At 41.3% G+C, this 24,240-nt stretch overlaps 1 protein-coding gene across 6 annotated transcripts in view; it reads right to left on the bottom strand.

Moving 5' to 3' along the window:
* MECOM (MDS1 and EVI1 complex locus) overlaps positions 1-24,240 on the bottom strand; it is a 531,405-nt gene that overhangs the window by 271,418 nt on the left and 235,747 nt on the right. The gene's annotated exons all lie outside the window — the stretch shown is intronic.

Here is a 24,240-nt window from a genome sequence, read left to right as displayed (position 1 = left end):
CCAGACTGGGAGCTGACAGAACTATATATCAAAAAGGTGAATCAATTAACTTATGAAACCTCAAAATAAATGTAACAGGCCATCAAGGACTTCAAAGGCTGCCATGTTGGACAAGAGTTAAATTTGTGCAGCTGGATATTGACAGAAATGTTAATTTGTACCTGTTCTTCCACTGTGGATGTTTTGTTTTATTTTTTCCTTCCTATATCAAGCAAATTGCTATTTCGTTTGGTATTTCCTTGCTTCAGTAGCTCATTCCGCAGAAACTCAAAAGTACCACAAGCTAAAACCATTCTTTTAACTAAGTAGATTTGGGGGCCGGACAGCTTCTTCAATGGGCCATGAGTATTTGCTGCTCTTGCAGAAGGCTGCCCGCCCCCAGAACCTATACAGCAACCTATTGTAACCACTTATAACTTCAGTCCCAGGAAATCTGACACCCTGTACTGCCCTCAATAGGTACCAGGCAGGCATACATACAAGTGTGCAGGCAAACATTTGCATACATAAAACAAAAATTAACAAATTTACAGAAGGAAAGGGATAGAAAGGTACCCCGAGTGTGCCAAAAAGAAGAGCAAAAATTCCAAACTAGAAAGTGGGGGGAGTTGACTGCCTCTCCAAATCCTGGGGAGGCTGCAAGAATTTGGAAGAGATAAAGGCTCTTTTCAATCGTTTTAAGCACTTCCCAAAACAGCACAACCTCACACCCCAAGTCCCTGAGTGTGCCATGAGACCTTGAGGTGCTCATAAAATACATGTGGGGGACTTTAAAGGCTAGGTAAGGAAATAGAAGGAATAATGGGTGAGTCTTTAAGGAAATAGGCATGTGTTTCTTTTAGAGCTATGAACCAAAAGTCATCCCTCTCTGGTTTGATTCAAAAGGACTTCAAGGACAGAGTAAGAAAAAGATGATAAGAAGGCCAATTCTGGCTAGAACCACCAGAATGTAACCTGGATGGCTTATCACTGCTGACAGAACATTTCTGGTCCAGTCTGGGTAACCATGAATTATTCATGATATGGAGGAACTCTAGTCTCAGATTAGTGACCTGTGGTCTCCTACAAAACCTGCAAGCTATCTATATGTTTTACGAAAGCCTTCTGAGGTGGGTTATCAGGCTAAAAGGTAGAAGACACAGGTCCACCCCCAATTTCTTCCCTTAGTCATTATAGAAATTCATAGCTCCACTCACGAGCAACTGTCCAGTGAGTACTGGATCCTGCTTCTTACAGTTACATACACCAACCTAAACTAGAAAAGGGATAATCCACACAAAGTCATGTTTACCGAAGGCATAGATTGTGATTCAAACATTGGAAGTGTGTCATTTAAGCTCAGCATGTGATGGAACTATGGGCTGCAAGCTTACATTGGGTACCTAGTTCTCAGAGTTCAGGGTCATTACCACACACATTCACCATGTCCAGAATTGTGACTATTGTTCCTTGCCCTCCAACCAGGGACCTCATGCATTTCCTCAGTTCAATTGGGATGCTATCATTTTCCTGACTATCCTCATTAGATGCTTCAAAATAACCTGGAGGTTTGCTTTCTTCTTCCTACAATCAATCTCTTATTCCACAAAATTCATTACTTTCATCTGATTCTTTCAATTCCCATTTAGCATCTAAACTTTCTAGCAGTGTTTGCTCTTCATTGGTATCCAGACCCCCAGTCTCTTGACTTGAGACCTAAATACTAAATCCTCTTCACAGCACACCTTCCTTCCTGCTCAACAGACTCCAGTGACTAAACCTAAAGCAGGAATATTTTGGCTTGAAAAATATCTCTCTCTTTCTGAAGTCATTCCTTCTGATTTCTAATACTCCACACCTGGGATGCTCGGACTGCACACTGATCTTTGCTTCCTAGATGGCAAGCAGCCCTTCTATTCTGGCTATCTGCCTCCACCCTCTGGTCTAACCAATTCCCAAGCTTCCTTCCAGGTCAAATTCCAAGGCAAGTGCTAACAGGTCCCATTCTCATCTTCGTCTACACAAGCATCTCCTTCCCTTTTACGCCTACAGAGTTAGACCTCTCTATTCTGCAATCAAATGTTGTGCATTGCCGATTCAGATTTAATGTTTTATCTCCAACAAGGACATAGACCCTTGACAAGTTAGGTGAAGAATTCCCACCTCAGGGGAATTCTCCAAGTGATCCGCACACAGTGAGTATTAATGAATACTTGTTACGTAGGCAATTAACTGTGTATATATAATTTTATTGAATCATTACACCAAACCAATTATCCCACTGAAAACTGTAAATCCTGTTGATCCTAACAACTACCTTTAAGAAACAAAGTGATGGGGCATACATAGTACATTATCAAACTTTTCATTCATGTCTAGTACCAAAATAACTATTTTAATAATGCCCTAAACATACTTGAAAATTCCAGCTGATTTTATACTTCATCAAAATATTTGTGAACAGTTTGGATGCAGTATAAACATACAGATAAACATACATCTCAAGGCAGACATGGTAACACTCCCATGGTGTCAGATCTTTAGAGGACTAGAGGCAGGAAGACTCTATAAGCTCACTAGTTTGAAACAGGCTTAGGCTACAGAGTGTCACCATGTCTCCAAAAGAAAAACAAACAAGCAAGCAAACAAACTTAAAATCCATATCATCTCTCTAGAATGGTAGCGTTCAACTGTTGTAAACGGGACGCACAACATACATCCTCAAAGGGAGACTTGCCCATTGCCAGGATTTTATTTTCTTTGCGGAATGCTACAAATGTAATGACATCATAGAATTTACAAACTGCCTAAGACATAGAAAATAAAAAGGCACCTAAGTAAATAGAACAATAGCCTTCCAGTAATTCTTTCTGAAAGGCCAGTAAAACTTTCTCAATTTCTCCCATGAGTTAAACCAGTCACACTGTCAAGTCCAACAAAGGGATTTCAAATCCTAGATAAAGATTGGGATAATTAACAAATGAGCCCCCCACCCCCACTGTCACAGTGAATCCTATGGGCTCCCTGTCACCAGGGAGCTTCAACACAGACAAAATCCCAGGCAATATATGTCAGCCACCATCCAGTTAGTATCATCTGAATTAAAGATAAAAAGAGCTGGGATAACAGTTAGGGAAATAGAAAACTGCCTACTTTTACCTATCAAACCATACAATCATATTTTGACACAAGCCAGCATTTATACACTTTACAGCATGAATGAGGTTTATCACACCATATTGAATATTTGCATGAGCAAGAATAAACTGACACCTCTGCGGATATTACTCAGTAACACTACAAAAGGCTGTTAAAACATTCCATCTAAATAAAAAACAAGCTCCCTTATTCCATCTCCATTAAATCTCTGTTATTGGGGGGAAATTGGTAGATCTATTCCCTGAGCTATAGCTGTAGTCAATTAAAGATTTCTTGGATATTGCTCTGACAGATTGGTCACATTTACAATAGGAAAGTATCAGGTAGGGTGTGTGGCATACATCAGTGGGCCCATAAAGATAAATAACCCTTGTAACTTCTTGGAGCTGAGCTGCCTCCAACTGTAATTTGCTTCATGAATCCTTTGGTTGTGGAATTAACTCGGTGAAGACCGGGAGAAGAGTTTATTGTTGGATTTGAGGCAAGTAGCTTGGGAAATCTTACTGGAAATCAACCTCTTTAATTTAAATCTTAAGGATTCTAATGTCCCTAGAGACTGAGCAACAGCCCACACGTCACTTAGATTCCACTTATTCTGTGGCTGTCTGAATGACTATCCAGGTCTGCAGTTTGGAAGAGTTTTATTTAAAAGATATCAGAATCTAAGGGGAAAATTAAAAACTTAATACCAATAATAACAGTGTCTATCACTGCCCAAATACACTCGCTGAAATCCAGTAGGGGAAAAGTGATGTGAAAAATAATTTTTCATTCTTCAAATGCAGAATCTGGTAGTAAAAGATACAAAACAGAATCTCTACAGTAGCAACTGTTCGAAGCCAAGCTTTGCTTTCTTACATAAGCCACTTTGCCTTTTAGCTTCTTTAAAGATGCACCTGGAAGTTTGGATCATCAAAAGTATGGCTCCTGTATAAGCAGCCCCTTGTTCAGCCTTTTCATTTGATAGTGTGTTTTGTAAATACTTTTCTCTTTTTCCTGTTTTCTAAACTTACATGCAAGTGTTACATGGTCTACCATTATAGGGATCCATAGAAAGGAAATATGTCTCATAGTACTCTATAGTTGCTTTAGGGTTTTATTTTAATCCCAAAATGCCAGTAAAATAAATACCCTCTATATAAATATTTGTATTTATCCATTTCAATTTTCTTAGATGGAATCCCTATTAAAACCTAGCAAGTATTGGCCATTTCTTTTCCAAATATATTTATCAACTTATACTCCTACCACCCAGATTCACAGGTACCAACATGTGCTGGTTGGTTTTTTTTTTTTTTTTATCAGTAGAAAAACTATTTAACAGTTGCTTCTTTAACCCATACCTTAGTGATTACTAAGACTAAATATTTTATCAGTGAGTCATAGTTCTATTACAAATCATGCATAACTTTCTTTGGTTCTTTTAAATAGGCTTCAAATCTGTCTGATTAATGACAAACTAATCCTCTGATACACTTTTACTCACTTTCTCTATAGCTACCTATTTGATACAGTAACAGAACTTTTTATCTTTAGTAGAACTAAGTTCACATTGTCTTTGCGTTTTTTTGCATTTTCTTAGAAGGTCCTCACCTATTCCAATGAGGGTGAGGTACTGTCCCTTATTCTCTTTAAGTTTCATAGTTGCTTTTCTTCCAGCCTTGGATTACTAGTGATTTACTACTCAGTGAAAAGCAGAGGAAAAATGATTTCATTTATTTGAGCTCCTGTGAACGGCTGACTAGGAAAAAAAAAAGAATTTCACTCGTAATTCTTGGCCCTTATTTGCAAGGCTGGCCTGAGTTGCTTTCTCTTTTTGTGGGATTTATATAACTCGCCAGTTGTTTCTTTTGGCTTCTCTGCTTAGTTTAACTGAAAATCTTCTGGGCAGAAGCCATTCAAGCTCCTGAGCTTCACTCATTAATAGAGTTCAATGGCCATCAAAATGCTTATCACACCATGTTGTCCTTCCTGTCAGTAGTGGAAATGGTTTCCTCTCTGCTCCCCGAGTCAGTTCATTGATAGAAAGTGTTCAGCGACTAATGCAATATCAATGTTAATGTTTAAAGCTTGGAGTTTGACTTGAGTTATAATCATGAAGCCATGTTGACTTGGCTGTACAAACTTGCCCATAATGTGCACATCCATGCAATGAGTGGCCGTGTGTGTGTGTGTGTGTGTGTGTGTGTGTGTGTGTGTGTTGCTTAGCAGCTCCCTAATCTTAAAAATAGGCCGAGACAGAAACATGATTTGAGATCTCAGGCAGACTGGTTGAGATCATAGCTGTGTGGAAGCTGCCAAGAGGGGCCCAACTAGGGAATTGAACAGATTAGGTAACTCCGAAATTTAGACATTTCCCCCCATTATGTTTCTCGTTGCAGTTTTGTAATAAAAACATGAGCAAACTTCAAAGGAAGCTCTGTAGTAAAGGTTAATTGCTACTAAAGAAGAGGGTGGGCCCGAGCTCCGGTACTTTGGGCCCAACTCACAGGCAGACAGGAAGGATTACACGTGGCTGAATGCAGATGATGTGTGCCCAGCATCAGAAGAGGAGGCTCGGCCAAACCTCAGGCCCCACCAGGGACCTCCAGAGAGGACGTGAGCACAGGGACTTGAGTCTGAGTCTGTGCATGCTTACCAGTGGCCAGGGTGGGGAAGGGGAAGACCTCAATTTCCTTTCCAAATTAAAACAGGACATGCTCTTCTTCCCTCGTCAGGACAATTCTTGGGTAGTGACAGGGGCGTGTTTATGAGAAAGCAAAGGACCCCGGGGGCCGGCTCGTCTGCAGCAGCAAGAGAACCACTGGACAAGTGGGGAAAGGGAGGAGCCCAAGTGATACCAGATGCACAAACAGAGCAATGAACTGACCATTGTCATACTCTCTGAAAATGTCCCCAAGAAAATAAAATTTAACATCCCCAATGAAATGAGGAAAGGAAACTATTAAAATGAGCAAAATAGATGTTCGTGGAGCTGACAAACACACCGTAAAGAATTCCACAGGAACCAAGCAACACGGATTCGGAAACAGAGGTCTCTCTTAGGGAGGACATTATCCTATGGTCCATTGTCTTGTCTTAGCAAGATCACCAATGAGCAGTCCTCAAAGCACCATGATCCCAGAAAAGGGTGAAAGGGAACCACTCTCTGTGCTTCAACGCTGGTCTGAGTTTCTGCCATCTGAATCTCTGTGGCATATGTGTGACACAGGCTGCCAACACGGCTTGGCATGTGGAATTTCCCTAATGGTCTTTCGAGCTCCTTTGCATTCTCAGTGTTTCGGTTAGCTTCCTGGATCTGACCTATTTCATTTCTTCCCTCTGGGCCTTGCCACCCACAGTATTCACTAAAAGTACTTCATCAGTCTGCTGTCAGAAAGATGCAGAATAAAAGGCGGTTGTGAGAGGTAGCGGCCGATATGTCCAAGAGTGCTGTGGGTATTAAAAGCAACGGACTTACAAAGAACAAATATGTATGTGTATGTGTATATGATGAATATGTGTATATCTTATTATGGTATAGGCCTTATCTTTCCAGTTACTTGTAAATCTGGGGCTTACCACCATCCTAAGCACTTCATAGTCATTTCTCTGAACAGTATGGTTTGAGAATTAAATAGGTAGCTCCTGAGCTATTGTAGGCTGAGCGTGGCTGCTTCTAGAAGATTTTCTTCAGAAATGGTGCTAAGCTTTTCTCAAATGGTGAGGAAAAGAAATTGCTAGAAAATTCACGGTTGAGGTACAAATAGTAAAGCCTTTTGGCATCTATTTGCAGAATCCAAGAAAACAAAATAGAATCACTAACGTTCTGTGGGTAAGGCCCAGAGGGAAAGCATGACCTGGTGAATGTTTGATACATTCTGTTTCTGGGGAGCTTAGTCACCAGTTCATACAGGAAGATCTGGTAGGGGCCAGACTCCTTACATGCCAGTCCTTTCCTAGCACAGCATTTGCCTAAACTCTCTTTTAGCAATACAAATTTTTAAGAGATTTTTTTTTTTTTTTGGCAACCTCTGACCTAATGGCTTTTTTCATAAGCCTTTTACATCCCCAAAGTGACTCTGCTTCAGATCCATTTAAAGCAAAACAGCAACGCCCCGTATTTACATCACAGCGTACTGGCCGGTCACTTCTCTGGCATCTACAATGAGCAGAGTACAGCCTTTCAGCATTCAAGCCCTATCTACAGCAATTATTTGCCAGCATATCTAAAAGAAGGCAGGCATTTCCTGCTGCACACAAATGGGACGCTCTTATCTAAATCACTGTTTAAACAGGTATTTAAGAAAACACTATCACAGGCAGGAATTTACTGATGACGGAACACATTGGTTTAGGGCTGGATGGTTAAGGACTAGCCATTGTCAAGAAAGGAAGTATATCAGCATGAGGAAGGTATAGAGAATATTTCACAACTCCCCAGGGGTCAAGATGGAGAATCATAAAGCTTGGGAAAGCAGCAGTGAAAAGGGCAGTTGCAGAGACACCCCTGAACTCTGGAGCCACCGGAGAGGAGGAGCTAGAGAGTTGGGCTAGTTCAGGTCCAGGTCTATTCGACGTAAGCCATAGCAGATCCCCAAAATTAAAACCGGAGACTGCCAAACTGGGCATGCCAAACACTTCGAAAATGTATTTCCTAGAAAGACAGTTGAAGAGCTGCTTGGATCACCCACAACCTGTAACCTAGGCGAGGGGATGCTCCGGCTCTGCAGCTCTGCTCTAACCAGTGCAACTGGAGTGTATTCCCAGTGGAGGCTTACAAAGCTGGGTTGTTATTCTCCCATTAAGCACACTGCCCTCTGGTGAGGGCTGTGGTTTCTGTGTGGGCAGAACCTGTGGTTTACTGTAGCTAATTTGTTTATGTTGTTGGTGGTGGTTTGGTAGGAAAGCATGCTGAGAAGTGATCTGAGAAGTGCTTAAAGGTGGCTGGGACACTCTGGAGCATTAATGCACCTCCACTGATGGGGGAACAACTGGTCTCTTTGGCCACAGATGTGCTTCTTGGGACCTGAGAGCCGCAGCCTCTTGATGAGAGTTATCTAAGTGCGGCTTGCTGGCTCTTGCTACAAGCACCTCCTTGTCTCAGAAGGGGAGCTAAAACTGAAGGGGGAAAGTCCAGTCATGCCTTCCTTAGCAAGGACATTGAAGAATAGTATATGCTGGGAGAAGAGAGTCAAACTCTTCCTGGTAGAGGAGAGGCAAAACCTCCCTGGAAGATGGGGGTCAGGAAGTAAAGGAATTTGAGAGCCTTCACTTGGTGCCTAAGCCAGGCTGTTCTGCCTGAGATAGAAGTAAGAAGCTCAGGGCTATTTTGAGCTAGTGGAGACCTTCCCTACTACGAAAAAGAACTGTCTTCCAGCCAGGAGTTCTGCATAAAGAAATGAAAAGAATTATACACCTCTGGCAGAAGAGAGGGGGGGTTGTGGCTTACAGAGAAAAGATTGCAAGCAGGCGATTAAACAGTCACAGAGCCCCACTCGGATGGAAAGAAAGGAGAGTACCCCAAAGAATGAAATTTCCTTAGACTCTCGAACTTAGGGTACTTTGTTTTCTTGCTTTTAATGAGAAGTGATCCTGGTTACCGAAGGTCTGTTAATAAGAGGACAACGGTGTGACTTGTCTCCCAAGGTAACATGATGAGGAAATTCCCTCCAGTCAGCTACTTTCAGCTCAAACTCTGCTCCATTGCAAATGCCATATCTTTGCTGTAAGTAAGTCTAGATCCTGCCGATGAGTGCAGCCAGCCCATTCTACCTTCTAAAGGGCTCCAAATTGAGTTTCCCAACACCACGTCACACAAAATGGGAAACCATTCAAAACCATGGGGATGAAATGTGACTGAAAACATAAAGAAAAACGGGGTTTTTTGTTGTTATTGTTGTTGTTGTTTAGTTTCACAAAACATTATAAACTTTGAAAAATGGTTTTCAGAAAAAAATGTGAACAGATGTGTTGGTGTAAATGCATATATCCATATACCAGCCACACTTATGATTGGAGAAGGGGTAATTTCAACATTGTTAAGTGGTAACACAAGCTAGGTATTTAAGGGAATGATATAATATGACAACTTCATAGACTACCAAACTGCGCCTGGAGTCTGGGGATTGTCATTATCAACATGCGTAATAAGTAGTAGCATTAGGTGGTCTGTACAGTATCTTTCTGCCTTGTTGAGTCACACAGTCTAAGACAGTTGATGGGCACCAGGCAGGGCCTCCTAAAGACAACTGACTTCTTACGAAAGGCATCCAGGGCCTCTTTGGCATAAATTACTATAGTTTAGAGCAAGAGAAGATTACGAATGTTTGCAAGGCTAAGTTTATTTACAAACTGGGTCTACTTTATTTATATGGCGGGCATAATGGGCTTTTGTTGAAAAATAATGCTATCTGTTCGTCTGCCCCACTAAACTCTATCACAACCATAAAGACTGTTGAAAAATTATTTGCAGTTAGCAGGATTTAAACTGCCCATTATATCACAAGTTAGTGCCAGTAAACTTTTGCACTGGTTGATAAAGTTTCCTCCGTGGAATAAATATACATTTGACTTTCTCGAAATCTTTGGTGGGCTCTGTATTGTGAAAGGTAAAGGTTTAAACAGATGGTCTAGGCACTGCCTGTACTGTATTAATGTCCCCACTGTGTGTTTCCATTGAGCCTCTAGGGAAATACTGCAAAGGAGTCCAGGTTGAAATCCCTTCCTAGCATTCAAAGCAGGATCAGATGAATAACTGTTGAGACGGTGGCCCTCTCCAACAATGCTGCCATTTGGGTTTATTTGTATGCCCATTTGAGGATACTTTTCCAGTAACATGTCATGACTAGAATGCCACAGAGATCACAGGGATAGATCTGAAACCAAAGGCAAAGCTTCTACCATCTGGTAGCTCAACACTGAAGAGAAAAGAAAGGAGGTGGTACAAGGTATCTGGCAGCGCAGCAGAAGAGGACCAAGCTGAGGTTCAGAATGGTGAAAAATGTAACAAGAGCTATATTTAAGTTTCCGTGTAGTTAGGCATCTCCAGTCTTAGACTGATGAGAACCATATGCCACTGGCCTTTTGTATCTACAAACTCCTCACATCCAGAGATCCAACCAACAACAGATGTAAGATATTCACACATATGGCAAGGTCTCTACTGAACTCACACACTTTCTCTTCCTGTCATTGCTCCTAAGCAATTCCGTGTAACAGCAAGGATCTAAATGGCTTTGGCATTGCAGTAGTCATTGGAAGTAATGCAGTGATGACTTAAAGTTTGCAGGAGAATTTATGTAGATTACAAGCATGTACTATTATTTCATTAAAGAGGGAAGTATCAAGAGACTGTCTTGAAGAGTCTTCTCCAGTCCTCCAACCTCCCAGGTTCCGAGGAACAACAGTATGTACCGGCTTATTGCTTTGGTTTTGTTTCAGAATAGGCCTCTTCTTTTTAATTATTGGTAGAAACGATTTTTGCTCATGTGCATCTCAGAAATTGCACCAAGTTCTTCACAATAAGAGGAACCTAGAAATTATTTACTCTCGTTGAAGCTGCAGATAATGCAGAAAATGACAGCGCCAGCAGGTTCTCAAGTAGCACTCTCACAACTGCTATAGGATGAGCTAAGAAAAAACTGCTCAGAGGAGGGATGTCTCTGTTACATACCCAAAGAACATGCCTTGTCCTGTGATAGACCTTGCTGAGAAGGACTGTTCTAAACAGCAGGCAAAGGCCTGCTTTCTAATATCAGTGTTGCTCATGATGCTGCTTAGAACCCAAACTATGACTCTCATCTTCGAGCTGCAACTAGATGCCCTTCCAGATAGACCAGGTTTAAGGCTTAATTGGCCTTAGAATAAGTCGATGTGCTGAAAGAAAAGACTGGCCTGGAAGCCACATCTATCTAGAACAAAGGTTAGCAGAAAATGGCAGCCCTGCTGCCTACTGATGCCCCATATTTCCATCAGATGGTAGTGTCCTGCCCAAGGACTATCCACTGCTGCTCACAGTAGTCAAGCCCAACCACAGCTAACTAGAAAAACATACCTGAGTGCTGTTTTTATTTAGTGTGGGAAGAAAAGATCATTTTAAAGGACTCAGTCTGATATTCTTTAACTAGTCTTTCATTTCAATGTGTTACAGCTATGACAGTGTGTAGAACTAAAATCTGTCACCACACTGCTTAGTGAAAATAACAGACCCAATCATCCCATTTCTGAGCCAAGCACAATCACATGCACATGGTCACTGCATCGGAGAGAAGGTGGGAGGATTCCTTGAAGCCAGCAGTTGAAAGCTGATGGGAAGTGAGAGAAGATACACAGAAGAAATGTCTCTCTTTCACAACACTGTGGTAGCCAGGTATTGGGAAGACAGGCAAGGCTAAGAGTTCTCATCAAAGCATCCGAGACATCGCTGACTGAGACACTGTGGGTCGGTCCATGTAAATCTGAGTGAATCAAGACTAAAGAGAGAAACTTAGTAGTGGAAGTCATGAAAAATGGTTCCTGGGTATTCAGATCACACAGCCATTCCGCTCACCCTGTTTTCATTACTCTCACATTAGGTCTCCTTCATTCCATTTCAAAGACTTGTCATCGCTATTAAATCTTAGTGACTGTGATCCAACATAGATCCAACATGCAACAAAATGTCAGTCATTCACTCAACAAGCTTTGTCCCCCTGCAAAGCCCCATGGGGCAGAGGGAGGAGTCACCAAGAAGAATCAAGTGAAATTTCTGATTGGAAAGGACTTGTACTCTTGACAAGGAGAAAAGGCAAATGTCCAGACAGAATGAGCATCTAGGAAACTCTACTAAAGCAAAAGTCCAGGGAGCATTAGAGAAAACCAGAATTATACCCATCAACCCATGAGTGATCTTCCTTTTCATTCATGGAAAATTAAAGCCAAAGATGGCTAAATGTTCTATTTATGAAGAAGACAGATAATCAGGAGGACCGTAAGACAAAGGGTTGTAAGCTGTGGCAGAGCCTGGGAGAGGTAATGACTTTTAATTGGATTGAGTTTATCATACTTGCAGGGCTACAGCAGACTCAGAAGGAAGGATTAGTGTGATTTCCACTTTCTATTATTTGGCATAATGAGAAAACAGAGGGTGGTCCTCATCCCTGGTGAACATTATGAGCCATAGGAGATGCTTAATATGTCAGGTTTGGGTAGCACTGAACTCTCTTATATAAACACATTTCTTTGGACATAGCTAAGTCAAAATAAGTCACCTGGAACAAAGGTCAGAGGTCATTAATTTGCATAGTACAAAGGATTTATGAATTTTTAAATTAATCCTCCTGGATCTCTACACCATTTCAAACAGTAGGGCACATCTGCATTTTTCTTCAAAGTTTAGATAGCTTAAGGGGTCAAATGAAAAGTCTTGGCTGAAGGAAAACCAGCTGAGCAGACTTCTCCTAGATGGAAAATGAGTACATTATAAATCCTTCTGAGAAACAGCCTTATAGACAGGAAAATACAGACATACACAAGACAACCTGGAAAATTCACTACTCTAACAAAATTATGTGCAAATGTTCATGAATCACACACAAAAAGCATGCATGCACACATGCACACATGAACACACACACACAAATGCATCAACATACCTCTAATTCAGGAAGGCTGAAGGAGAGATAACAGCATACAATGAACCCCCAAACTCCTGGGGCCCAGAAAACAGATTTGGGGTTCCAGACTCACTGCAGAGTGCCCAGGATCCAGCCAAGCTTTTAGCCAAAGCAAACACTTCCATGTGACTTACTGACTTAGAAGTATTAGCTAAAGCAAGACAGTTGTACCAAATGTACTAAGTGGTACCATTCTCCTTCTCATTATTGGGAAGCTTTTAAATTATACAGAGCATCAAGCACATTTGTCAGCAGTGTATGTAACATGTAAATGTGCCCTCACTGAGGCAAGTGAGCATTAACTCCATATCTACATGTACTTGAACTTAAAGGTTCCCAGCCCCGCTATTTCTCTGGCTCATATTTGAGATACTAACAGATGAACTTAACCAACTACAATCAGTTCATAATTTGTACTGCCCTCACTTTAGTGGTTATAAAACAAATAAAATTAGACAAGCCATTACATGGATGACCCACAACTCTCATTTCTTCCATTATTTTCATCAGTATTCTTCAAAAAGAGAATTGGGAACCTGTATTAAATACAGTCAGTAGATTTTACTCTACCAATAGTTATTGTAGTATCTACTATGGAAGCACCTATTCCTTGTAGGGTGTGGACTGTAACTTGTACAAGGAAAGGGACTTTGCCTTCTTCAATGATTCCTTTGCATTGCCAAGAATGATATCTGAAACAGAATGCATGCTCAATAAATATTTGTTAAAGAAAGGAATAAATTCAGGAAGGGCACAGAAATGAGCCATAGGGAATATAGAACCTGGACTGACTATCATCAAACCAGGCAGTATATTCAAAGTTCATATGCAATATAGTTTGTAGAACACAAATCTGGGGACTGCAGCTCCATTTGATAGAGTATACCCCTAGCATGCAGGAAGCCCTCAGGTCCATCTCTGGCAGTAGATAAAGCTGCATGTATAATCATAGCGCTCATGGGAGTGGAAGCAGGAAGATCAGAAGCTCGAGGTTTCCATAGTCAATCTGGAATATGTGAGACCCTGTCTCAAATACATTCTCTCTGTCTGTCTCTGTCTCTGTTCCTCACTCTCTTCCCCTGTCCCTCTCCCATCTCTCTTCCCTCTTATTCCCCCCTCTTTTTATCCCCTCTCTACCTCCCTTCTCATCCCATACACATTCTACTTCTAGAACTAGCAATAAAGAAATCTTACACAATAGAATTTGTCTTTAGATCAATGGCTTCCTATTCAAGATTCTGAACATATAATAGAATAAATTCAAATAGTTTATAAGCCTCAGATCCTGTTTAAGCCAAAAGACCCCTGGGATCCTACCTAGTTAAGAAATTCTATGACCTCAGAAAAAATCCTATAATCTGTCTGATGTAATCCAACACAGTAACCATTGGCCACATGTGACAAGTGACCTCTTGAAGTATAGCAACTCCAAACTAAGAAAAGTTTAAAATTTAGTTTCATTATACTCCAGATTTGAAAGGAAAACCTTAATTCAAGTAAAATGTAAAACACCCAGTTGATACTTTTTATTGCTATAATTCGTTGACACCTATGAAGGTGTACAACTTTGGAAATAGTGGATTTAACAGAACATAATAAAATCCCTTTCACTTTTTTCATTTATACTCTTGAACATGGCCACTAGAACGTTCTAAATTAAGATGCAGTTCATACGTCCTTTTCCCATCTTCTACTCTCATAAGGTTTCCAACAAGATCCAAGTGCTACCAGCCATTCTCAGGATTATCATAGACTCCTTTCCGCCTTTAAGTCTTAAGTGGTAGCTCTCAAAGGTCACTGTTGTTTAGCTCTATCGGTGTTCCCGTGACAAAAGGTGATGAAATGGTCTGTGAACAGTTCCTTCTCCACCACTCCCTGTCAGTATGTCTCCACATAGACACGTATTGAAATGAAATACAAAGAAAGATCAGTATGGTTATTGACATGGTGCTGAAAGATGAGGTAATTTGAGAACACACATAGGCAGAATCGTGGTGATGATGTAACACGCACACTGTGCTAAAACACCTGGGGAGACATACGTGTTTGAAAATGGTGCCACCTGCCAAGGAGCAAGGAGGAACACTTGACGGTCAGCAAGACAAATCTATTCCAGGAATTCAGTCTGGCATGGAAAGATATGGATTTGTTTCTTTCCTTATCTTTTGGGTAACACGGGTCAGTTTCTCCAAAAGAAATTGCATTCCATCTCTCCATGAACAACATAGGCCTCAAAACACCTGGCAGATATAAAACAAAACTAAACTAAAAAACCCAAAATCTGAAGACCTTTTAAGGCACCATGAGAATCGGAGTATAACTAATGGACTGGATTGAGGAGGGAAATCTACTCCCCGGTTGTGTGAATGTAACAGACTTGATGGTGTTCCCAAAAGGTTGAAGTTTAGATGGTACAGAGCTCAGAAACCTCCACGCTGATCTGCCAAGAGGAGACCATGTTCCTTCGAGGAAGAAGGAATTGTGTTGTCCAAAGCAGGCCTACACTCTTACCAAGCCAAGCCTCTGAGACGTTTTATGAATATTAATTGATGTATTTACTGACCTTGGGCAGTTGCTAATCCAACATTCCAGCCATTGTTCGAAGCCTATCATGTCCTTCCAGGCTGTTGGTTTTGGAGTGGCTGTGTAATCCTAGTGAGCTGCTCAAAGGGGTGATCAATCAACACCCTGAAAGCTTCTAGTACATCCCAATACCTGCTAGCTGCTTTGATAAATAGTATTCATGGGACGTGTGAAATTTACATTGTGGGAGTACTTAAACACATGTGGGAACATGGCAGCCTATTGTTTCTGGGTTTTTTTTTTTTTTTAACATTTAAACAAAGTCTTTTGTTTACAGCAAATTGTCACTTGTGCCAAGTTCATTCTGTTGAAAAAAGTCATTAAAACTCTCTACATATGACTGGTCATGTTTATGCTTTTAAATAGAGCCATGCAAGCCCACTTTGTGGTAGACAAAATAAGCAAAGTAAAAATATAATGATAAAATATTAGAAAGTAATATGATTCGAAGTCATTTATATATCATACTTTAGAAGTCTGGACAAAGGCATTAAAGCACACCTCACGTTACAGTGTTTGTTCCTGGTTAGGTGTGTGTTGCAAAGTTTATACTGGGTGTCCAAAAAGCTCTCTTCTCCATCCTGAAAACTGGCACTCACATTTGTAAAGACATCCGAGTTATAATTCTTTTTAAAAACTGGCCACTTCTTTCCTGTAACCTACTTTTTTTTTTTTTTTTTTTTCCTAAGTGGCCACAATCTCTCTACCCATTTTAGGCTTTTATCACACATTATAACCTAGCCAGAAGAGTGAGAAACATGTTCATGAACTTCCTGCAGACTGATTTCTCTGTGTTGGTTTGAGATGGCCTTTAACTCTAAAATGCCCTTCACTCATTCCCCATGGAAGTGCTCCCTAGTGAGCACCTGATGAGGTTCTGTCAGCAGGATGTGGAGCAAACATATCTGAAGCATCCCTGTTCCCCTTAGGGTACAAGCTGGAGGGTAGAAAGGAGGAGGCTAACCCTAACCTACATGTAGACAGAACACTTGGGGTAGCCCTAGGCTCAGAGGAAGGTGGAATGCTGGGAAATATGGGCCTGGATAAGATCTTGAAGCAAGAAATTCTCACAGAGGCAGATTTTAGAATTTCACTTTGGAGCTCTTAAAGCAAGCTACTTTATTTTTAATATTTAATTAAGTATTAATTAAGTACTTAATTTTTTGCACATATTTTGATCACATTCTTTCCCCTCCCCAAAGTCCTCCTGAGTCCTCTCCATCTCCCTGACCACCCATGTTCTTCCTCTTGTAAAATAATAATAATAATAATAATAATAATAATAATAATAATAATAATAATAATAATTTTAGAAAACCACCATAACCCAAAAAACCAAAAAAAAAAAAAAAAATCCCACCAAACCATAACAAAGAAAATACACACACATTCATTGGAAATTAAAAGAAAGAAAGAAAGAAAGAAAGAAAGAAAGAAAGAAAGAAAGAAAGAAAAGGAAAAATCAAAACAGTTTAGTGTTGGTCGACTATGGCTGACCATGAAGCCTGTCCCAGCGTGCAGCCCCTGCATGTGGTTGGTGATAAACCCAGTGCCATTCCATTAGAGGTTTTTCCATCTCTGAACAGCTATCAGGCATTTGGAAATTGCGTGGTTAGGTAGGGGTGGGACTTGGTGTCCACTTCCTCCCTCCATGCTGGGACCTGGCCTGAGCTGAGCCTGTGCAGACTGTGTGCTAGCACAGTCTCTGAGTTCATCTCTCCATCAGTTGTATTGTGTCTGGGGGACACGATTTCCTCAGAGCCGTCCACAACCCCGGGCTCTCACAGCCTGTCTCTGTCCTATACTCTGAGCCCAGAGGAAGGCTCAGATTTAAATATCCCATTTGGGGCCGAGTGCTCCAGGGTTTCTCACAGAGTGAGCTCTTTTTTGTCTTTTCAGTTTGGCATTTTCATTCCTGCCTATCAAGGGCAGGGGCTAGCTCTGTCTCATGTACCTTCATATCCTCTGTCTGGAGCTAGGAACACAGTTCATGCTCATATTCAAATAGAATTACCTTTTAGAAAGTGCTACTTAGGACCTGTTTCACATTTGAGATAATTTTTTGTACGTCGTCTGAAACTTATAAGTGATTTCAAAAGTGATTGTCACCACTAGACCTGGTCTCTGGTCAGAAAACTTGTCCAAGCAAGTGGCTGTCACAGCTTCATCCTCAGAGTTCAAGTTTACAAATAATGGTCTCTCCTGTTAGTTTCAGAGGATTATACTTTGGTGAATTTAAAAAAAAAAAAAAAAAAAAAAGGCAGTTTTTTAACTTTCCACTTGAAAATACACCCCCAACTGAGTGTTCCCACTGTGAAAGCATAAGGAAGAGAAAGTTTTAGACAACAAACCGGAGTGCTGAGCTGAACTCCCTACAGCATAAGCTAGAGTTGGCAAAGTCGGTGAGGGTAGATGGAATTTGATTGTTCCAGACATTTTGTTTTTCATGGGGAAAATGTATACTTTACACATATGTGTGTGAGTGTGCTCACTTACAGGTGCATATGGACCCAGAGGCTGACATCAGACTTCTCTACTTCATCTTGTTACACCAGGTCTTTCACTGTACCACGAATTTTGGCTAAGCTGGAGTGCAAGCAAGCCAGCAGAATCTGCCTGTCTCCACCCACCGAGGGCTGGGTTTGACTGTCTCCACCCACCGAAGGCTGGGTTTGCCTGTCTCCACCCACCGAGGGCTGGGTTTGACTGTCTCCACCCACCGAAGGCTGGGCTTACAGATCCAGGATGCCATACCTAGCTGCTTTTTTCTGTTCTTGATTTGGGTGCTGGGGACTCAAGTCTTCCTGTTTGCACAGCAAACATTTTGCCCTCTGAGCCCCCTGTCCTGCTCTTCTTTCCCTGTTCTAAAAATAAGTGTCATGTCCTTTTGTCCTGGACTTAAATGCTGTGGTCCATAGAGCCTTTTTAAGTCCTTAAGTGACACCCATTTAAAACAAACCAAGTAAATTGTTCTCTCAAGAAGAACGGTTAGGGCAGGTAATAAAAGTATCCCTTTTGAAGGATCCAAACGTCCTTAACTAGTCGGGATCTGAGTCTAAAATTCCAGTTCGACAAAAGAACTCCAACCCCCGCACCCAACAAAGCCAGGCCTCTGAGTTTAAACCGAAGCCACCCAAACACTCCCCACTTCGCTTCAAACACCAGGAACTTTTTCTTCCTGCAATAGTTGACGTCCATTTTAATGATCCTTATTTTATTGCTTGTCAGAAAAGTGAAATGGCCTGTCGATTTTATAGAGTCTCTCCTACCTTTCGGACGGCTATATTACATTTTGAAATAAGTGTATATCCCCATCCCCCCACCTTTTTTTTTTCTTTTTAAGCCTAAATGGCTTGTGTGTGGGTTCGTACTCGGCTGGCAGAAGAATGAAATCATCATTCCTGGGGTTCAGAAGAATAGATCAAAATCATGCCAGCACTTTCATGGATGGATATGCGCCGCTAAATGGATGTTTACCTAGAAAAGTCATCATCTGGCACGCGGCACAGAAAATGCCCTAATGCAGCTAACTCGTGTATGCTAAACAAATTTGGCTGGGCTGCTGTAAGAGCTGCCCGGTGGAAATTCTCAACATACATTTGTTTGATTGAGCCGTCATTCTGGGTTGATCTGCTGCTGATCTGTGTCACTTTGTTTAAATGTCCTTGTGTGGGATGGATATATATATATATAATTTTTTTCATTCCACTGAAAAGGCAGTGTGTTTCTGTGATGGATTAAATAGAGGTGAAATTTGAGAATGGCTCCTGTTTTCGATTCCTGTATTCTTAGGCAGGTGGGTCTGCAGTAATCAAGAATGTCACATTCAAACACAGGGGAAAATAAGGAGCAATTTTGATTTAAAACATATTACTGTACAGATACATTTGCTACTGTGTTCTCCTACTCCAAGAAGCCATTTAGGATTCCCCATCCAAACAAACACCATATGGATTGACTCTCAGCCTCTCCTTTAAATATCCGAAATCAGAGACACGAGAGCTCTCGGCTGGAATCCCTGGTCCTAGAGAATCAAGCAAAGACTCGGTGCTGGTGTTTGGATTCAGAAATCAAATGCAAGGTCGGGCTAGGACTGAAGCTCCAGTTCTCAAATGTCCATGTAATGGTTCGGATGGAAACCCAACACCACAGGGCCATACCATGTCTGAGGCACTAATCAAGGAGCTGCCTCTGCTCCGTGGTTAAAGCACTTCCCATGGCTAATCTCCCTAGATAGGGTCTCAGCTTTAATAACCTACGGGGTCTGCTGTTAAGTGCTGGGATCTGGCCACCATCAGCACTGATGTCTCTGCTCTGCCAAACCCCAGACATCACGTGATGTACACACTCCCTCCCCTCAGCCCTTGTGGAGGTGGTAAACCAAGGATCTGTGTTGAGCTGATTCTTCTTAGGCTTAAACAAACAAACCAACAAACAAATGGCTAAATGCTGACTAATCCACTATCGTGGTCCAACTTAACATCAGACCTTCGGGCTGATACAAAACCGTCTCTCAAACTTCTGGCCATTAATCACTTATTCTTCCTAATATGTATTTAAAGATCTAGGGTCCATACAGTCATGAAATATGTACTTTGGAAATCAAAGTGACTGGCTCCATTCCTGGCCTCAAAAACTAACACCTTCATAGAGAGACAGGCAAACACCATGCAGTACACTATTGATGGAGTCAGTAGAGGAGGCAGTGACAGAGTAACATGATTATCATTAATCAACTAAGTTGGCCAGTGCAAGGGACCAGGACCTGAATGACTAAGGCACATGTGGAGGAATGGCAGTGAGTCAACATTGATGTTGATATCCTGGGCAGTTAGATGGCTACAGGTGAACCTGACGGCTTAAAAAAGCCATGAAGATCAGTCTGAAAAGAGGGGGAGAAATCCCTTTACATGCTCAACTGGTAAGAACACCAAGGAAGGCACCTAGCAGTCCTCCATTCTGCCCGCACACTCCTCCAGAAAGCTCATGCCTCAGGGCTGACTTCACTACGCCTTTCCATACTTTCTTCACTTGCCGTGGGTCCGTGAACTTTGCCCATCCTAACTCAGGTAGTGTTTGCACAGTGCTCAGAAACACACATCCTTCCTTAGCACCATATCAGTGTGAGGTGGGATTCCTAGAGAGAAACTTTTTATATGGACAGATTTGATAAGACTATATTGCAGTTAAATTCAACAGGTCATTCTGAGTAATATATATATATATATATATGTGTGTGTGTGTGTGTGTGTGTGTGTGTGTGTGTGTGTGTGTATCAAGAATAACAAATGTCATTTATTAAGGTTATCAAACAACTTATTGAGTTATTAAGTTTGAATATTCAGGAAATCTTACAGAATGACGCCCACAGAACCCAAGTCTCCAAAGCCCATGGGGCTTCTCCACACTCCACAGCTACCCCTATTTCCTGCAGCCATGTCCTTCTTTCCCCAAAGTGATCTATTGTCTATTGTTGTGGATTTGACTGAGGGCTGAGGGAATAGGACAGATTGGTTTTCTGTACTACTGCTTAGCATTATTTATAGTCACTTTAGTTTCACACAGTGGCCCGGTCTTGTCTCTGCAGCAGAAACCAACAGGACAGCATCACAGAATACAGTCATGGCTTGTAGCTTCTCTCTTTCTCTAACTCACACTTTTTCAAACATAGGCAAAGAATGCCCCCTCTGATTTTGACATGCTTTTCTGCTTTGGATTTTCATTTTTTAGAATCTTAAAGGTAAGAGAGTTAACTACAGAGCACTTATATATCTTATGGGCTTGTTTGCTACGTCATCCAAATCAGATGGATCATAAAGCCCTTTCAATATGGGTGGGTGTTTACCACTGACAAGCCACCAAGGTAAATAGTAAATACAATAAACTGAGGACAAAATAAAAATAAGACAGAGCGCCCCATGGTAATTTGTATAAGCCTGAATGCTTAAGGAGGATCTAGTATAATGTTCTTTCATATTTTGGCTTTTGATATTTAGTTTTTGTAGTAGTACACAAAAACATGCAAAAGCTAATGTTGCACACATTTCTTTAACTGATAAACATCACAAAATTTAGGCACAGATACTCGTGAAAACATGTACAGACAGACTTGACACTGCCCCTGGTTTCCTTAGAAAACTCAAATTGGAAGATGGATCAAAATTTACATAGTTGGCTGCCAAATTTCTCTGCCTGGGAACCGAGGGATCAGATCAGCCAGTGCTGAGAGACCTTGTCTTCAAAGGACTCTAGAAAACTGACTCCAAAGTCAATAAGTGCTTTTCTACTGACCTAGACTCTTTTGTAACTAAGGAATTTGAAATGCTGAATAAAGATAATCATATCTTTTTCCTTAGGTTTAGAAAAACTTTGAACAAGTTGCTAATAATAAGTATATATTGAAGGTTTTATCTGTTGCCTCCAAGTCTAACTTGCACATACACACACACACACACACACACACACACACACACACACACACGCATGCCTGCACATATACACACAAATGCACACCCCAAAGTACTCAAGTCTTGTCTTATTGAAATGACAAAAGCTGGTCCTTTCCACAAGCTGAAATGTACAAAGAGAAGAAAGACCAAACCTCAAACTGCCCAAAAGGCCAGAACTCAAACATTATTGAAGTTCACCAACAAATAGAAACAAGCCAGCTCAAAATTAATTAGGAATAAACTGGAAGCGAATGCAGCAAACTGGGTGCCAAGCTGAGCACATGCAAAGCAAACAGTTTTGAAACTCTTTCAAAGTGCAGTTTTATCCCTGGACTGTTGCCTACAGAGACCACTAGAGAAGGAAGCCATACAAACCCCATCACCCCCCAGGGCAGGCTGATTCCTGGGTTAGTCCCTCAGCAGCCTCCTCTACCCTTTGGCTGCCAGGCTTCCTGGAGCCCTGCCCTGCAGACCAGAGAGCCCCATGCAGAGAAGGGCTCTGGCCACCCCGCCAGCCTGGTATTTGGCTCCGCAGCCACAAGCATGATGGATGATGATGAATCACAGCGCCACCAAAACCGTGTGAATTCCCAAGGCCTCCGATTATTCTAATCGAGCCCCCAGAAGAAGGCCAGGCCTTCACAAAAGCCTCCAAGCAAGCCTCCCATTCCCCTTGTCTGCTTGACACAGACCTCACTAAATAAAGCAATGGGCCAGATATGGCTTCCTCTCTTTGACACACAGATCCAGGGCTTCATACTCATTGTTCAGTGATAGGATTTAGCCTTGAATGAATTTTTAATGAACACTCAGCGTCATATCACAGTGGCATGGTCACTCGGGCTTCTCTCTGGGAAAGATAATGTCTTAGGAACACTTTCAGGTCACAACTTCCCCAGTGTTCTCCTGCTCTGCCAAATGACATGGTCAAATCATTTTCTTGTCTATTCTTCTCCTGCATGCACACACACACACACACACACACACACACACACACACACAATATGCACAAATATTAATGCACAAATATACACTATCTTTCTTGACACCACAGATGTATTAGGCAGAGGTATTCCAATAGAATTCATTCTTACAGAGGTTACTGCAGGAGAGCATTGCTGCTTACTCAACGAGTTGGGGGATTTGACTTATTCAGACTATTTATTTGTTTGCTTTGGTCAGGTAAGTTTACAGTTTGCTTGGCGGGAACATCACTCTCAGTTTTGTAAAATAGGGTTCAGCCCCCTTTGTTAGCCTCTTGGATTTTTTTTAAATCAGTATGGACAGAACTAATGGTGCCACAGGAGCTAGTATCTCCACCCAGTTAGCTATATCAGAAATACAACTGTGCCCTTGCTGTAGAGGATGCTGACTAGAGGTGTCCAATAGGTGGGAACCGAACTACCCTTTTACCACCCAATCCCCACTGTGCTACCTACTGGGTTCTTAACTATCTCAGAACTGTACAGAGACACGAGAAAAAGGCTGGTGACATGGCTCAGAAATTATTCCAAAATGTCTACATCAGAGCAGCATGTGAAAATGAACCAACCCAGCACAGTAAGTGAATAGTTTCTTTCAATGCTTTGCATTAGAATAAAAAAAATGTGAGCTGCCTTTTTCAAATAATTAAAGGAATAGTTTGACAAGACTGACTTTAGTCAGTAAGCATCCCACCCAGAGTTCTATTCATCCATCTCATCTTCCCCTTAATTCTACTTCACATATACACGTAAATGCCCTCTCTGATCTGCCATGGACCTTTAAGATGATTTCAAAATAGTTCATCCTGACAAAAAAAAAAAAAAAAAAAAAAAAAAGCCCTTAAGATAATCAACCAGAAATTCTATTTCCTAGCCATAAAGGTCAGTAAACAAGAACAACGGCCGAAGCTTCTGGAAAAGCAGCTCCCCTTTAAAAGCGCTGCCACTAATTAACTGGGAAATTCTGCACACATCTTTTCATCTCTCTGGGAAACAATTTCCTCACCTGTAAAATTACTGAATGCAGGGAGCCCCCAGGGTCCCTTCCAACCCATGGTCTAGGAGTCCATTCATCTTGATGATACTGTGAGAGTCAATTCCTAGAAAAAGCCATAAGAGTATGGCTCCTCTCTGTAAAAGTCAACACAACGCCATGTGCAAATAGACTCCAAGAAAGCCACTGCAGAGGGGCAGAGATGACATTTTACTTCATTCTGTAACACCATTAGGGGACATGTTGGAGACATGGAAGTTATAACTTTCACTGAGTAGTGGCAACATGCTGAACTGGCATTATTGTTGTATTTACTCTCCCCTAACCCTACTGAAGGATAAGCCATAGCCCCACTTAGCAGACAGGAAAAAAAAAACTTACTGAAGAATAAGAAAAAGCCCCATTTAACGAATGGAAAATAAATAAATGAATAAATAAATAAATAAATAAATAAATGT

Source organism: Micromys minutus, assembly GCF_963924665.1.
Source record: "Micromys minutus genome assembly, chromosome: 15".
NCBI lineage: Eukaryota > Metazoa > Chordata > Mammalia > Rodentia > Muridae > Micromys > Micromys minutus.
This window is presented reverse-complemented; position numbering and strand designations above follow the sequence as displayed.